The sequence below is a fragment of the Xenopus laevis genome, chromosome 9_10L (assembly GCF_017654675.1).
Source record: "Xenopus laevis strain J_2021 chromosome 9_10L, Xenopus_laevis_v10.1, whole genome shotgun sequence".
Classification (NCBI taxonomy): domain Eukaryota; kingdom Metazoa; phylum Chordata; class Amphibia; order Anura; family Pipidae; genus Xenopus; species Xenopus laevis.
In genome coordinates, this window is record NC_054387.1 from 31,484,473 (window position 1) to 31,500,775 (window position 16,303).

The following is a 16,303-nucleotide window of genomic DNA, read 5'->3' on the forward strand; positions in this document are numbered from 1 at the left end:
GTCTGGTTCCACTTCTGTCAGAAGGCATCCGATGCCAATGCTAATGGATCTGGTTCCCTTGAATAAAATCTCCTGCATTTCGTGTTCCTCAAAGTGGCCATGAGATCGACAATTGGACAGCCCCATCTGTTAAACAGCCGGCTGAAAATTCGTGGCTGGAGACTCCATTAGAGCCTCCGAAGACGGTGTCTGCTCAGAAAATCTGCTTGCATGTTTTCTTTGCCGGGAATGTAAACTGTGGTTAGGTCTGGCAGAACTTCCTCCGTGAAACTGCCCTACCTGACAACAAAACATTGTGCCGCCTTGTCTCCTGACATAGGCTACTGTGGTCGTATTGTCTGAGTGCAGCTTTAGCCTGCGGCCTAATCCTGCACTACCGCCCTGATCTCCAACACATTTGATGTTATGTCAGAAGATGGTTCGGCCTGCCCTGTTGAACTCTGCGCCCCAACCTATGCTGGAAGCATCTGTGGTCATTATAGACCACGGTTCTGGAAATAGGCTGGATCCTCTTGCCATATTCCCCAGATTTCTCCGCCAATCTAGGGCCTGGCATAGGTATGGTGATACTATATACTCTGATTCAGATCTATCCAGTCCCAGCTGCTCAAGAATATCGCTTGGACTGCTCTCGTTCTCCAGTGTGCCCAGGGTATCAAGCCGATGGCTGATGCCATCATTCCCAATAGGCTTACCATCTTTGAAGCTGGAACGTGAGGGGATGAGATTATTTCTCTGACTGCTTGAAGAGTTGTGTCGTGTCTTTGGCTCAAAAGGGATACTAGACCATTGACTGAATCCAATAAAGCCCCAAGATAAACCAGCCTCTGAGATGGATAAAGCTGGCTCTTCTCCCAGTTCATGCACCACCCGTGGGACTTTAGGAAGTGGATAACTTGCTCCTGATGATTCCACTGCTGACCTTTGGATGATGCAAGGACAATCAGGTCGTCCAAGTAGTGGGAAAACCCTGATCTTCCGCCATCGTAACTGGGCCACTAGTGTCCCAAGTATCTTTGAAAACACCCTCGGAGCTGTGGATAAGCTGAATGGAAGCCCTTGAAACTGTAAGTGATTCCCCCCTATCGCAAATCTGAGAAACCTCTGATCTTGTGCAGCAATGGGAAAATGGTGATAGGAATCTCAAATATCCAGAGAACACATCCCAGTCCCCCAGACCTATCGCCTCCCTCATGGAGTTTAAGAACTCCATCCAAAAATTTCTTACCTTAAAGGATTTGTTGATGTCCTGAGGTCCAAAATCGGACGCAAGCTCCCCATGTTTTCCTGACTAAAAAGAAGATAGAGTAGACTCCTCTTCCTACCTCTTCCGCAGGGACTGGGACAATCACCTGTTCTTGAAGTAGATTCTTGAGGCACTGAAGGAGAGCTTCTCTCTTCTCCTGATTGGTTGGGATAAGTGAAGGACAGAATACTGGACCTGAATTCCAGTATGTAACCTTCCCTGAACACACTCCAAACCAAAGCTTCATCCATAGAATTTTCCCAGGTGTCCCAAAAGAGGCAAAGTCTTCCTCCAATTGGTGACCCATGGTGACAACCACTTTCAGAATTGCCTACTGGCATTACCTGAAGATTTTCCCTTTGTCAGGGAGCCGGGATGCTCCCACCAGGGGGGTTGTCAGGATCAAGGAGGAAGCCCACAAGGGAGTCAAGGTCGCGGTGTCCAAAAGGGGTAAACCAGAAGATTAATCAGAGTCCAGGCAAGGGTTCAAGGGCAGGCAGAATAATCAGCAAAGTCCAAAGTCCAGGCAAGAGGTCGGCAACAAACAGGAACAAGATTAGTCTCAAAATAGCAGACAGGAAACCCAGGAAACACACAGAAACGAATCCTATACTTGGGCGCCATTCTGGCGTCTTGGTAGGGCTTTTATATTTGAATTTGGCGCCATAGTGACGTCATTGGCGTCCTTGCGCCGACGTTGACGCGCTGACATCATCGCGCCAGTGCCGCTACCCACGTGGCAGCCATGGGCGCCGCCATTTTGGGAGCGACGCCGGCAGGGGAGGATGCGCTGCCCGGAGCTCCTGGAACTGCTCCGGGCGGCGATCGTGACACCCTTGGACTGATGAAAGAGTCCTTAGTGGCCCCTTTTCCAGTTGCTTGGCTTCGTGCTGGATTTCCTACTCTGAAAGGAATTGGAATCCGCTGATCTTCCTGACTTATAAGGCAACTTCCCTTTGGACGACTGCATATACATATTAATGAATAGGGGGTTAGCCTTATGTGCTTGTGTGAGTTCCTTAGGAGGAAGATGCATTAAAGGATTCAAATATGTGGTTTCCATAAGTTTCTGTTCTAGGTCTATGTTACTGTATGTATCTGTGTTATATATCCAGTCTCCAACGTGATGCAGGAGGGATGCTTCACTGTAATCTCTCATGTTTGGGAAGTTTATGCCTCCATTTGTTTTGATTGTTGGAGTTTGAACAAAGCAATCTGGGGTCGTTTTCTCCCCCATATAAAATTTCTAAAGATTTTGTTTATTAATTTTTGATCTGATTGTTTTAAGTAGTAGGGCAACATTTGTATTTTGTATAGTAGTTTGGGAAAGTATATCATATTGATAAGGTGTGCTCTTCCCAAAAATGAGAGGCTTGCGGTTTTCCAGTTTGCTAGGTCATTCTTATGGGGAATCTGTCATTTATATTATATATATATATTATGTTCGCTGTGAGAAAGGCTGATGGAGAAGTGTATAGGTTGCGAAAAAGTTTCAGTAGTTGATGACCAAAATGTTGAAATTTAAGTAATCGGAGAAGATATATTCTGTCAAATGCTTTTTCTGCATCTAAATTTACTAATATTCCATGTTTGTGTTTTTCTGTATTATGTATGTATATTGAGGCTAGGATTTGGCGAGTAGCTTTTACGGAGTGTCTACCTTTTGTAAAGCCTAAATGAATTGGGAATAAGATTCTCAGTAGGATTAACTGTAATCTATCTGCCTTCATTTTTGTGAGTATCTTTAATTCTTGATTTAACAGCGAGATAGGACGGTAGGATTGTGGGTTAATAGGTTCTCTGTCTTTTTTTGGGAGAAGAATAATTCGGGCTTCATTTGCTTCGGGCCTTAGTGGAAGACCTTGGAGGGTATTATTGTAGAGTGTGTGGATTGTTGTGATGATGTCTGGTGCTAGGATTTTGTAAAATTCAGCACTAAAGCCGTCTGGGCCTGGGGATTTGCCTAGTTTCAGGGTTTTGATGGTTTGTAGGATCTCCGCTTCTGTTATTGGGGCATCAAGCGTGTTTCTTTCCTCTATGGTCAATATAGGCAGATTGGCCTCTCGCATAAATGTGATTCCCTCTTCGGGGTTGTCAGATTCTGAGGCATAGAAAGTTTGAAAGAATTGTGACATTATTTTGGTGTTTTGTGTGGGAGATGTAATCCATCCTTGTCTATCCTGGAGTTTGTGGAATTCTTTCCCTGAAGTTGTTGTATTGGCAGATAAACTAGATAGTTTTAAGAAAGAATTGGATGGCTACAAAGTTACTGAAATTAACTCTTATTACACAGTTTATCCAGAGGCAACTATTGCCTCTACTACTACTCTCAGCATCAAACGCCTCAGTCCTGGTCTCCTACTTATGGTGTTGCAACCGTCCCCCTTCTCTAGCACTTACCTGTTCCCTTGCAGCTGCAATTGGGGAGGGAAGCGGGAGTGCATCTGGGTTGGCAGGACCTATCAGGTTTTTTCCAACTGTCCTGCAGGTTCTATACGACCCTGACTACTCTAGTTCTAGTCAATTTGAATTGGATGGACTTTTTTTTTACTCTTAACATCTAAAACTACTTCTATCACTTAGGCTGGAACTACATGGTGCACGTCCTTCTGATCCGACGTGATAAGAGGAAGCGCAGGCACCACGTCGGATGCACTGAATCTAATGTAAGTAATACAAATGTGGCATCTACAAACTGATTGCAACGTGCAGTGTTCGCATAAAACAGTCATGTCCTATGCAATCTGTTTGTAGATGCGACATTCTTATTATTACTTGCATTAGATTCGGCGCATCCAAAGTAACACCTGCGCATCCTCTTATTACGTTGGGACGTGCATAGTTCCAGCCTAAGAAACATTTAAATCTTACCCAGATACAAATATTTACAACTTGAAACTAATCAGCAGATCTGAATTCAGTGGAAAATTAAAATCAGCAACAAAGCTTTCCCATGGCCTATGCATGTAGAACCTGAGGGTAGACACAAACGCGCGCATAAACTGAATGTAAAACAGGCTTAGTAGAGCAAAGCAAGCTGCTAATTTGCAAAACATTCTGCCGGTTCAGTTCACTCATCCCCAGGCATTGCCTTTAAAGATTTGCACACTATTTGTTTGCTTTCTAAGGCAGTAAGAGCACAGTAAAGAACAGCTGTCTGTGCAATGTTTTCAGGGAATGGAATAACAATGTACTTAAAATTTTTTATCAAGGGCTATATCCATCTACAGCTGAAGAATCACAGACAGGAGCCAAGCCAAGTAGAAAGGCTTCTGTTTTTTTTCTTTTTCCTTTTGTGTTGCCAAGTTAGTCATATTCATAACTTCGTTGTCACCCCCTGTGATGTCATTTATGACTCTCTCAGTGACAGGAACAATTTGATTTCAGCAGGAGGGGGTGCTTAATAGGTTGTGATTTTAATATTGAAAGTTTAATGCATGGCTGAGAATTCTAGACTGCGATGTATCACCAGTGACAGCACGTTATACTCTGCTAGACAATTTAGTATTATGACTTTTTTTCTTTTTTTTCTCTCTTGCATCTATAAAAGAAATGAAATTTTCTGAAGCTAAGCCAGCACGGTTAAAACTTGAAATTCCTACATGAAAAGTAATACCCTCAGACGAATGCTCAGGTAGATTCATTAAAAGAGATTTCTTAGCCGCCCCCTAAAAAATTGCTGGTTGCACGCATTCTCATGAGTGTATTTACTGAAAGAAATTCATATTACATTGCCTATGGCTTGCTGGCTTGGAAGGAAAATATTTAATAAATCTGTTCTATTTTACTGTGCAGTAACACTTTCTGCGAGGCTGTAATTTGAGCCACCCCTTATAATTATAGATTAGAAAGTCGGATAATTTGGAAAACAGCCAAGAGTCCACATTGTGCACATTTATTTTTAAACAATTAATTTTCAAATATTTTGTTGATAGAAGTACATAGTAGAAATGAAAGCCCAAAAGTTCCGTTATAGGGTACTCATTTTGCTCTTTGGCACCCCACAAAACTTTGTACAGGAATTGGATCCATTATCCTGAAAGCTCCTAATTACGGAAGGGCTTTCTCCCATAGACTCCATTTTATCCAAATAATCCAAAATTTAACATGATTTCATCTTTAATAATAAAACTGTAAAACTGTAACTGCAACTTTACCTGCAACTTACTTTCTCAAAATAGAACTCCCAAACTTTATTAGACACCAGTGGGATCACCTGACTATAGATGGAAAGGGTGGGAGCTACAACATGGAGCTGGTCACTGCTCCTGTGTAAACGATAACAAACAAGGGAAAGTTGTGCTCACCACTAATTTTTAAAAACAGTAAGGGGGGGGTGCTTTGAGGTTGTGACCACAAAATTCACATAGACAAATACAAGAGGTCATATTCTTCAGTGGCATAAAAAGCTACACAGGTACTGGGGATTCCTATAAAAAATGGCTCAATAACATATACTAGTAAATGTAGTCAGTGCATGGTCTGCCTTGTTGTCACCTTTGTTTCCTGTTCTCTTTCTCACGGCCATTAGGGCGATTTTCCTATTCTATTAGGCTGTTTTTTCACCATTTAACAGATGAATACTCCATATAGAAATCATTAGATGGAACTTCTTCGGAGCTCAATTAACGTCCTATATGCATTACACTAATTAATTCAATACATCACAAACATTACTGCTCTAGTAATCAGCCACTGTGAAAAATGCTTTGCTCCATTTCATTTTATGTCATAATCATTTTTTCCTGCCTTCCCAGAGGGGCTTAATTCCTGTTATTTATGTGATATATACCCATATACTAATCATTAACAGCTCTGGTTTGATGCTTTCCCATGAATGATTCCTTTGGAATATCTGTTAGGGTAACTTAATGGATGGCTCTGACAGGAGAATTTATGGACATAGTTGCGAACTCAACTAGTGGAATAAACAATATCAACTAGCAATACAGTAGCTTTATTTATTTTCTTTACTATTCTACCACATGTTAGAAAATAACAGCAACACATTGATTGTTTGCCAGTGGTACAGGTATGGGACCTGTTATGCAGAATGATCGGGACCTGGGGTTTTCTGGATAAAGGGCTCTTCTGTAATTTGAATCTCCATACTCTATATTTACTAAAAATCATTTACACATTAAATAAACCCAACAAGTTTGTTTTGCCTCCAATAAGGATTAATTATATTTTAGTTTGGATCAAGTACAAGGTACTGTTTTATTTTTACAGGAAAAAAAGTAAATCATTAAAAAAAATATAATTTATTTGAGTGTATGGGAGATGACCTTTCCATAATTCCGAGCTTTCTGGATAATGGGTTTTTTGGATTTCATGCCTGTAGCAATTAAGCACCTATAGTCAATCTATACAGGTATGGAAAATATCCAGAATACTCAGGACCTGGGGTTTTCTGGATAACAGATCTTTGCATAATTTGGATCTTCATACTGTGTTTACTAGAAAATCATGCAAATGTTAAATAAACCAAATAGGCTGGTTTTGCTTCCAATAAGGATTAATTATATCTTAGTTTGGATCAAGTAATAGGCACTGTTTTATTATTGCAAAGAAAAAGGAAATAAAGTCTAAAAATTTTGATTATTTGGATAAAATGGAGTGCATGGGAGATGGTGTTTCCATAATTCGGACCTTTCTGATTAACGGATCCCATACCTGTATTAGTAATAGTCTAATCTATAATGATCTATAATATCACCCTCAAAATCTCTCTGGAAACCACCTAATCTCCAGGGAAGGATTAATCCCTATGAAACCAGTGCCTTAGCCAGGAGACCAATAAAAAAATGTTACTTTGCAGGGAGGTGGCAGCCTATGAAAATTACATGATCAGAGATAATTAGTGAGGGTCAGCATATGGGATTTACCCTGATGGGGTATGGTGGCTTGTCAATTTTATGATTATAACTTTGTAACTAAACTCATATACACACTTGCATAGATGCTAAATTACTAGTGAAACAGGGTACCAGAGAATGTGCATTGATCAAACCAATCTCTTTTGTATGACAGGAATTTGGTCCAGCATGGGTTAATGGCTCCTTGTCTACATCTATCTGGTTGCTAAGCTCCAAATTATCCTAGCAACCATGCATTGATTTGAATAAGAGACTGGAATATGAATAGGAGAGGCCTGAATAGAAAGATGACTAATAAAAAAAAGTAGCAATAACAATAAATGTGTAGCCTTCCAGAGCATTTGTTTTTTTTAGCTGCTGGAGTCAGTGAAAGAAAGCTGGAAAGAGCCAAAAGAAGGCAAATAATTCATAAACCATAAAAAATAAATAATAAAAACCAATTGAAAAGTTTCCTAGAATTTGCCTACTAAAAGTTAACTTAAAGGTGAACCACCCCTTTAAGACTACTTATAAATAATTTCAATATTAAATTAACCAAATTGGATTTTATTGCCTCTAATAAGTTTGGATCAAGTAGAAGATACTGTTTTATTATTACAGAGAAAAAGGAAATCATTTTAAAATTTTGAATTATTTGATTAAAATTGAGTCTATGTGAGATGAACCTTTCTGGCATTTCAGAGTTTTCTGAATAACTGGTTTCTAATAATGGATCCTGTACCTATTGGCATAATAAACCTTTGCCAAGCCACCCTGCAAAAAACCTTTGGTGGGCATACACAATTTTACCATAACAAGGTGGCAGGGGAGCAGAAATTTCAGTACAGTAGACCTACCTACCTACCACTTTTGTTAATGTAAGGCTGGCAAAGGTTAGATGGTAAATACACTTAAGAATATTGCGCTTGTAATTATAATGCATTCTATAGGAGATTGCCTTCCTGTAATTCAGGGTTTTCCTGCTTGTTAAAACAGACCCAGACAGAAGAATTTATCAAGCTTTAAACATTGACTTAAGTCTCATGGAGAGACAGATAGAAGAGTTAACCAAGTACCTGCCTTAAAGATTGTACCCCTTCCTATCCAGGTTCCATCTGTAGAGAAACCAAAGCAGCTTGGTTTTATATCCTAAGAACTCAAAAAACTCAGAATGGTCTCTACCTTGGTGAAGGAGGCCACTTAGTTGAAAACTGCTTAAAGAAGTCAAAACTTAATGCCTCTCCCGCACCTGAAATATCTAACTGTAAATATCTCCTTCTCCCAGTGAAGTCAAAGAGTTGAGAGAACTGCCCTGAATGATTTAGGAGCAGGAGCGAATTTTATTTCTGCCAAGTTGGTACATTGGGTGAAACACTCTTACTAATGCCAAGCTTTATCCTTTGTGAGTCAAGGTGGCTGATGGCTCTCCTCTCCAGTCTTGTTCTGAAGTTCGAGATATCTTACTTATGCCCATAATAAAACACATGTTGAATGGAATGTTGTTTGATATTCTTCCTGTTTTCTGTTATCCACCTATCAGAGGACATTCTGTCCTCTTCTGTTCTTTACCATGATTCCTGCACCTTTTCATGATGCTGCCTCCTCATCGCCAGCAGGTGCCCCTATCTTGTTTGTTAAGAAGAATGGTGTTTCCATCCGACCATGCATTGACTATAGGAAACAATCTTGGAACCAATAACAGGTATCCCTTGCCCCTTGAATCATAATTACTTGACCGTGTGTGTGAAGCACCCATCTTTAATAAGTTCAATCTAAGTGGCGCATATAACCTGAACCAAATTTGTTAAGGTGACAAATGGAAACACAGCCTTTAGAACAATATATGGGTATTTCAAATATTTAGGGGGTTATTTATTAAAGGTTGAGTTGTGAAATCTAGAATAAATTCTATTTTTTTTCTGTAGAAAACTAGATTTTTTTATATTTATTATACCCCGATGCTGCAAAAAGCTCAAATCTGAAAACCGGCCAGCTCAGACCTGTCGAGGTCCTGTATAAGTCAATGGAAGAGGCACCTATCTCAATTTGAAGTTTTAGTGGTCTGCGCTGGGTTTAGCCGAAAAATTTGACTTTTTTCAGGGTTTTTGGGCAAAAACTCCAAAAAAATGTAAGCAATTCGTGAAAAAACCCAGAAAATTTTGAGTGATTCAGGTTTTCACACGACTTAATCAAGTCTTTCCACAATGCAATTAAATTAAGTTTTTTTTTATTAATAAATAAGCTAAAATCAAGTGTGGGAGTTTGGTCATGGTTTTTTTAATTAAATAAATTAAAATATATAAAAATATGAGATAAATTTGGATTTTAGTAAATAACCCCTTATGTCATGCCTTTTGACCTTGAATGCCTCAGCTATCTTTCAATTCTTTGTTAATGACATTTTCAAAACCTGTTGAATCCATTTGTTATAGTGACCTTGATGTTATTTCCATTTTCTCTGATTGCCTGAAAAAGTTTTGCTTTGAGACTTATACCTTAGGGGATTTTTATGAATGCGGAGAAGGTAGAATCTATCCTTAAATGGCCTGTTCCTTCTTGTGTTATGTTTGTTTATTATAGCCGTCTTCATTCTAGAGACTATCCAAGGACACAATGTACATTATTTCAATTAAAGTTTCCACACCTACCTCCTCTCTCGTCCTGCTCTAATACACAAAACATCCTGCAAATTAATTTGTAAATTCAGATCCCTCTCTTGTTGGACAAACTAACCATAACCCTCATGTTCAGTTATAGCTGCTTTTTTTCTGTTTAATAGCTGTCTGCATGGCACGTCTCTCATTTTGTTCTTACAGTTGTCCAACTAATATACTGGATATTTCTTATATTTAAGTAGAGATTTGCCCAGTTACGAAGGTAAGAACCAACCATGGCTGATTTTTGTCAACTCCTGGGTAGTTTACTCACTCTTAACATTTATCAAGCATCATTCTTTCCAGTTGGTGTGAAAAACTGAAGCTCGACGGCAAGTAAAGAGAGACAGGACTGTCTTGACACTTTAGTCTTTATAGTTATCTACAGCTGTGTGTTTTGGATATTGTGGGTTCTTATACTATTGTTAATATTGTTGAGCTCAGTATTGATACCCCTTGGATACCTACTGTATACTGTGGGCTTAGCCTATCAACTGCCAGGACAATGTAGGTTTTTGGTTTTGTATGTCTGGGAAACTGAGGCTCTGTATCTCTACTGCTGAAACATTGTAAGCTCTGTATATTTACTCCTGGCATACATGGAGTACTCTCTCTGTGATTGTCTGTATCTATAATGCTTGAATAATATGCCGTGTTTTTCTTCTGCTGGGACAATGCAGGATCTGTCCTCACACTGCCATAAATCAGTTATGGTTTTCAAAAACACATTTTGCAGTAACATTTGACTTCATATATATTGCTCTGCTGACGGAGAATATGAGGCCAAACATACTACTCAGAAGGCTTAAAATATAATCACTTTTGAATTTTAATAGCCTTTCAAATATAAGCGTTGAGTTTTTAACTAAACATTTTATAATCTACAGTATGTAAACACATGCCCTTGTCTCACAAGCCACACCAACTATGTGTATGGCACTTTTCACAGTTGATCATGTGTGTGTTTGTGTGTCTGTACTGCATTTTTCATTTATTTTATTGGGGTATCTGTATCCAAAGCACTGTACATACAGTATTTCCTGCCCTAATTGTTATTTTCTAGAGCTGACATCTCTTCAGATCTTTGGGCAGAGTCATTTTTATACAGGTATGAGACCTGTTATCCAGAAAGTTTAGGGCCTGGGTTCCAGATACATAATTTGGATCTCCATATATTAAGTCTACAAAAATCATTAAATAAACCCAATAGGATGGGTTTGCCTCCAATAAGGATTTATTTTATCTTAGTTTGGATCAAGTACAAGGCACTGTTTTTTTACTACAGAGAAAAGGGAGAGAACTTAAAATGGAGTTTATGGGCGATTGCCTTCCCGTAATTCTGAACTTTCGGTATAACATATCCCATACCTGTATAACTAGGCAATCAGTGTCCTTATTTAGTTGAAGATTTGAAAGTGGTGGTTTCAAGGGCCCCAAAACTGAACCCTCTCTCTAGTTTAGTAAACAATCATCTCATATACACAAGTTCTTCTCAAAACACATAAAAAGTGGCTATACTGGGGGAGGGTATTTATCAATGTTTGTATTTTCTTCAGCAGTTAAAAAATGTTTCTGCTAAAAATCATGAATGAGAATTACGGTTTAAAAAAAACACAATTTTTCAATACATATTAAGCAAAAAACCCCCACAAAAAAATGGAATGCAGACATTTGGAATCTAAAAGCTTGTATGTAGAAGTTGATGGATGAAGTTTTATTTAAATAATACATTTATTCAATATTAGTTTTGCAATTTTGTTTTTAGTTTTCAACCTCACTAAAAAAAAAGAGGTATTCAAAGTAATCAAAATTGTTTACCATGATTTTATTCATTTGAGTTTTGTAGTAATGTTAGAACAATATAGTTTTCCAAACTTTGGGAAATTGAGTGAACTAGTTTAAAATGGTTGGTGTCAAAACCTAAATACTCCCTCAGAAATGGAGCTTTGAGAGGGATGGTTATTGGTGCAAATTGTGTATCCTTTCTTAATTATACACATTACAATTTAACTGCTTGGTGGAAGTTTGACGGTCGTCATACTGTATGTTTTACTCAATCCTGCAAGGCCAATAGGCAGAAATCAGTTTTTCTTAAAAAATCAGCATGGGGGTGGTGTTTTTAGGTTTACATTTGTTACTCAGCCACCCCTAAATAAAAGTGATGCGGTGGGATTTAATTAGGGAAAGTAGTCATCAAAGGTATGTGAATAAAGAGAAAATGGTTAAGAAATAAAGAGTAAATTAGGTTACAATTGGGTTTATCAACCTAAACTAATACAGTATGTAAGTAGGTAGAAGCTGTTATGTGAAATTGCTTCAAGTACTGTAGGTTTCATTATTTTTTAAGGAGAACGTAGAAGCTAAAAGTAGAACCTACAAATCCCTTGGGTAACTTAAACCTGAGAATAAGATTTGTTAATTTGCAGAGAGAGCTTAAATAACATTTTGTGGGATTGTGTTAAATACGTAACAAGGTCTAAAGCCTTGACATGGCCTTACTGCTCATTCACATTTTAAACAAATGCTTATTTACTCACTATATAGATGAACATATTTTATGCCTGAGTTTAAATTATGATATTAACAATAGTAAAATAGTTATGCTCAGTGCCCACTGTTACACATGATCTGTTTCTGACAGAAGCCCAATTGTATTTTTATACTACTTTAAGGAATGCATGCAGTAAGCTATCAATGTACATTTGTTTGCCTCTGTTCTTAATATACAATAATAACAGTACTCATAATGGTTAGTTATAGGACCCCAACCATGGGCATTTACACAATCCTCAAATACTATGGTTTACTAAAGGTATTTTAAATCTTCATATACTCTAGGCTGAATGTACATACAGTATTATATCAGTCCTTATATTTTACACATATGTCAATGAAACTCCATGCTATATAGATTACACCTATACATCTTTATAGAGCTTAGCTTTATTTTGATCTTTTCAGACCATGCTTGTCTCAGTATGGTGTAATGGATTTAAGAAAAGCTGATAACATTTTAAGTAAAACACCAAGCCTGAAGGCAAAAAGTCTTGTAAATCTGACATATGTAGTTAGGAAGACATCTAAAGGTGTGTTGAATTTGTATGGTATTTGTAAGGTAAGTATTGTGTTTGCAATTCAGTAGGACATGAAATGGGATGCGTAAGGCAACCATCATCATTAGCAGCAGTAAATACACATATATATTGCTATCGAATGTAACAAAGCAAATTGAAATAAATAGTAACCATGGTCAGAAAAATTGTGGGAGGGGAGGCAAGCAGTGGATTACAGTGCTTTTAGTAAGTGCACACAAATAGAGGGAAAGGGGAGCAGAATCATAAGTTTTCTCTGCCATTGTTTTTATGCCAGCAAAGAAACGCTAATTATGCAGAGATAATGTGCTACTACTTGCCTTAAAGTTGTGTAACAACAGAGAAGGAACATTTTTTGAGCAGGGATGACACATTTATGTCAAAGTATTGACTTGTGAATTTTTTCTCAAAATATCAGTCCTGTTTGTGACAGTGTTTTATTTTCTCCTCCTTTTCTTTCAAAGGCATCCTGTCATCATTTTCTGGAAGCAATAATAGTCATCCCACCCTGCAACCAGCATTGTTTCTTTCATGGCTATACATATGCTTTTGATGCAACTTCACTTCCTATCATGTAAAGGGTAGAAATAGTTTATTTTGTGTAAATAATGTTATTTCAGTTCCAGTAACTAGATTTTAGGTAGGGGATTTCCCTGAAGCAGTTCTACAGCAGGTTCTCCTATTTGGCATTACAGTAGATTTCCATAAAGACACTATAAAATGGGGGGGCAATGTGCCACTTCCTCTTTGTGGTGATGTGAGAAGAAGAATGAATAAGGCCTGGGAGTCAAAGGCTTGCCACCTCAGTGAGGTACCCAAAGTAAGTCAACAAGTTAGGTTAGAACCATGGAGCTCACTGCAGGTAGTGAGAGATAGTAGTAGGCCAGTCAGTTAAGCAGCTGAGGCTCCACCAGGAGAAAGGAAGGGATTGGTGCCTTGGCGGTACATCGCCAGACAGTAAAAAAGGAAACTAGGATTAGATAGGCCTTAGGACCCTGACACAAGGCTGACCCCTGTGTCTGGAGTCTGTATAGTACCATGCTTTTGGCCTGAAGAGCAGGAACAGGAGGGTAGGCATCAGATTGGCCTAGTGTCCTAGGAATTCTTGTTCTATTTGTTGAAATTTGGGGATTTGTGTAACAGTTATTGTTGGAGAAGCTGTACAGGTGACTGTCAATGAAGAGTTCCTACTTTAATCTGCAAGAATGTGTGGATCTCCAGTCTATTCTGGAGGTACCCTTTGCATTGTGATGGCATTGTGTACATTAAAGGGTTTATTCTGCTGTTGATTAATAAAAGATAATGGGCACCACGTTAGAAGCAGAGGCCAGAGTAGCAGGACTGAAATATTTGAGATTGCCCTAGGAGAATCAGGGATGTTGAGGTCCAAAACTAAGAAAAAGCAACTACTTAGATCACCACGGTCCAAGCTGAGGCCCTACTGCTACTATTAAGCTACAAATGGATGTAGCTATTGCAAATATAATGAAAGCCATTACACCTTAATACCACAATGGGCACCATGCTTTACATTCTTGAGGCAATAGTATGCCTTGATGTAATAATAATGAAGTCAATATAGGGCAATTAAATAGTACCAGCCACCTTAATGCAAAGCTTATATGAATGGGTTGAACCTCAGTTAAACCCTTGGCAGCGATCCAGCAGATACAGTTATAAAAAGCTGTAGGTGATAAAAGGGAGGGGTGTGGCTTTTGTTTATTTCATATTAAAATACAATTATAATACGCCATATTTGTCCCTCTTAATTCTTTGAGTTTTGTTTATCATTAACTGAGCTTTCAAAGTAGCAACTTCTTTTAAATATATAACATGCCTTATGGAAACAGCAGTGTTTCAGCAGTGACATAAAGTTTATTGGATTAACAGAAAATATGCAATATGCATCATAACAAAATTAGACAGGTGCATACATCTGGGCACCCCAACAGATACAACCTTTTGCAGATGTAACAATAGACATATATAGACATCTCCTATAGCCTTTGATGAGTGTCTGGATTCTGGATAGAGGTATTTTTAACCATTCATCCACACAAAATCTCTCCAGTCCAGTTAAATTTAATGGCTGCCGAGCATGGACAGCCTGCTTGAAATCATCCCATAGATTTTGCATGATATTCAAGTCAGGGGACTGTGACAGCCATTCCAAAATATTGTACTTCTCCCTCTGCATAAATGCCTTTGTAGATTTCGAAGTGTGTTTAGGGTCATTGTATTGTTGGAATGTCCAACCCATGCGTAACTTCAATTTTGTGACTGATGCTTGAACATTATCCTGAGGAGTTTGTTGATATTGGGTTGAATTCAACTGACCCTCGACTTTACCAAGGGCCCCAGTCACTGAACTAGCCCCACAGACCCACAGCATGATGGAATCTCCACCAAATCTGAGAGTAGGTAGAAGTATTTTTCTTGGAATTCGGTGTTCTTCTTCCGCTATTCAAATAACTAAATTTTTGTCTCATCAGTCCAAAGCACTTGTGAGCTTTTGCATACAATAAGCAACTATTTGTGGCGTGAGTGCAGAAAGGGCTTCTTTTTCATCACCCCGCAATACAGATGTTCTTTGTGCAAATTGTGCCGAATTGTAGAAGATGTACAGATGCACCATCTGCAGCAAGATGTTTTTGCTGGTTTTTGGAGGTGATCTCTGGTTGTCTGTAACCATTCTCACAATGCTCCGCATATGCCGCTCCTGTATTTTTCTTGCCCTGCCAGACCTGGGTTTTACAGAAACTGTGCCTGTGGCCTTCCATTTCCTGATTACATTCCTTACAGTTGAAACTTACAGTTTAAAACTCTTTTTGTAGCCTTCCCCTAAAAGCCTTCCCCTAAACCATGATACTGAACAATCTTTGTTTTCAGATCTTTTGGGAGTTGCTTTGAGGATTCCATGCTGTCACTCTTCAGTGGAGAGTCAAACAGAAGCACAACTTGCAATTGGCCACCTTAAATACCTTTTCTCATGATTGGACACACCTGGCTATGAAGTTCAAGACTTAATGAGCTAATCCAACCAATTTGGTGTTGTCAGTAATCAGTATTGAGCAGTTACATGCATTCAAATTAGCAAAATTACAAGGGTACCAGCCAGTTTTTCACATTTGATTTAATTTCATACAACTGAATATTGTGTCACTAAAAATATTTGTTTAGAAAACACCCCAGTACTCCGATATTCCTGGGAAATGAAAGACATACCACTGTTATCTTTTTTGTTGAAAGTGGAGTATATTATTATGCAGGCTGAGAGGGGTTCCCAAACTTTTTAATATGACTGTATATACCATTTCAATGCTATTTCCAACATCAACTTTACACAAGTGTACATTTTATTATTAATATTATTGTTAGTCTAACTGATAGTTCTAATTTAAAATGAAGCTGAAAGAAAGTGTGTTTAAAGACCATTGATAACCTTTGTCTCAG